Here is a 2,620-nt window from a genome sequence, read left to right as displayed (position 1 = left end):
TCTCCACACGCACACACGCACACATACACGCACACACACATGCACACACACACGCACACCGTTGCCGGGACAGAAAAACCAGGACTGGCAACTTGGCCGGCAGCAAGCCCGAGCGGTGGCACTGAGGCTCAGCGTCCCTCGCGTGCTCTGGCCGCTGCGGTTACTCTTATGTCACAACGCAGGGGCTGCGGAGAAAGGGGAAGTCGGGGGCCGAGGCCTCGTGCAAGCAGGGCACCACTGGCCCGAGCCAACGGGGCGGCTCCTCACGGCCTTGGGAGAGGAGGACCGGGTGGGCCGCGTGACGCGGAGTCAGCGCTGTGGTTTCCTGCAAACGTCCCGGCAAGAAAAGCGAGGGGTTCCCCCCTTGGACTTGGGGCCTCCTCCTGAGGGCAGGCCCACTGCTCCCACCCCAGTTCCGACCCCAGCCCTGGCTCAGGGATCCCATCCATAGCCCTCTCTTTGCTTTCGCCCCCACCCCTTGGGCACATGTGTGCACACACGGGCACACTGCCCTGGACACACAGACAGACTGACACGTATAAACAGGCATGCGCACATAAACGACACACATGCTCCAGTGCACACGTGTGCACCAACTTCTTGGCAGAAATTCCGCCCACAGGTCCCGTCCGCCCCTCATGGTGAGCACGGGGCTGGGGAGCTACCCCACCTGCAGCGGAGGCCTCCCTGGAAGAGGCGGTCCAGGCTCCCTCTAGGGAAAGGTGAGCGGTATCGGGAGACTCTGCCAGCGTCACATGCCCGGGGCTGCCCGTCTCTGCTGACTCACCCTTACCTCCTGGCACCCTCAGAGTAAGGGGGAGCCCCCCCCAGGGCCACACGCAGGCCCACAGCGCCGCTCAGCACGGAGCAGCACACGACCCAACATGTTCCATTTGGGGTTAGGCCCCCTCCGTGCCAGAAACAACACGCCTGAGAACGAGTGTTAAAGGGCCAGCGTGAGAGCAAAGCCGGGGGCAGGCGGAGCGGGGACCCAGGAACACTCGGGCTGTTTTATGATGTCAGACGGGAGGGTTTTCATTCCATCTCGTCCACTGCTCGGCGGGACAGTTCAGCCAGCCTTCCCACGTCCCTCTCATGGTTTCCGACCTGCGTCCAGCCAGTATGGGAACAAACCCCAACAAACCCCACGTGCCTTTTCATCGATCCGCCCCCCAGCTTCCCTCTCCTGACTGGCTGCGGGACCGTGGCTGTGGGAAGGGTGTCTGCCTGTCTGCAAGGCCGGTTTCGCTTCCCGGCCTGTGTACCACCAGAGACGTAACCAGCAGGCTGGTGATGACCTGGAAACGTCTAGATGGGTGGTTCCCAGACGTGCACACGCAACAGAGTCAGCCGGGGGCTCCTACAAATGCCAATGGTCTGGCCCTGCTCCAAGTTCCCGGTTCCGTAGGTGTCAGGGGAAAGCCGGGTGACCAGGTAACAGCGATGCTGGTGTTCCAGGGACCACACTTTGAGAACCACTGTGATAGCAATTCCTAAGGGCAGAAGGAATCCACCTTATAGCATCTCCCGATGCCCCCATGGTCAGAACGGGCCTGCGATGGGCAAGGGGTCTGGGCCCGCAGGATCCCTAAGTGCATCCCCGCCTCAGAGTGACATCACTGCCATAATCAGTAGCTCTGGCGAGTGTTTTATTAACCACGAGGGGAGTCAGGGGACAGGGCTGAGAGTCCTAACTTGAAGTTGGGTGACCTGGATTTAGTCTGGACGCTGCTGTTTGCTTGCTGGCTGATTTTACCAAAGTAACATTTGCTCTTTGCTGCTCCTTGGTTTTCTCAGCTTAAAATCCCCTTTATCATATGAGGGTCTTCACAGGATGACATGAAATAAAATATACACGAGCTGTTTTTATTTTTATTTTAGTTTTTATTTAACAAAAAATTTTTTTAGTATATCTTTATTGATTTCAGAGTGAGAAGGGGGGAGAGAGAGAGAGAGAGAGAGAGAGAGAGAGAGAGAGAGAGAGAGAAACATCGATGATGAGAGTCATTGGTCGGCTGCCTCCTGCACGCCCCCGACTTCGGATGGAGCCCACAACCCGGGCATGTGCCCTGACTGGGAATTGAACTGTGATCTCCTGGATCCTAGGGCGATGCTCAACCGCTGAGCCACACCGGTCGGCCATGAGGTGTTTTTTTAAAAACACAAGGTTTACCCTTGTTGGGTTTCTGTTCGGCTGTGGAATCACACCACAAAATGAGCACTAGAAAGAACACTCAAAACCTGAGTTTCAAGACCTCAGAAAATGTTAAAATTAGACCATTTTTTCCAGTAGTCTTTTAAAAAAAAATCCTCTGTACCTCTTGATTGTATATAATTTGTAAGATGCTTTGTTTGCCTACAAGAATATTTGGCACTGGGCAAGCACAGGAGCTCTTCATGGACAGCAAAGAAAAGTCTGAGAGTCTGCAGTTTCTACATCGTTTCTATATAATCGACAGTTTTACCTGAACCTGTAACATAGAGACTTGTTGGAAACAGTTTTACCTGAACCTGTGACATAGAGACTTGCTGGAAACAGTTTTACCTGAACCTGTGACATAGAGACTTGCTGGAAACAGTTTTACCTGAACCTGTGACATAGAGACTTGCTGGAAACAGT

The sequence above is a fragment of the Miniopterus schreibersii genome (assembly GCF_964146895.1).
Source record: "Miniopterus schreibersii genome assembly, chromosome: 7".
Classification (NCBI taxonomy): Eukaryota; Metazoa; Chordata; class Mammalia; order Chiroptera; family Miniopteridae; genus Miniopterus; species Miniopterus schreibersii.
This window is presented reverse-complemented; position numbering follows the sequence as displayed.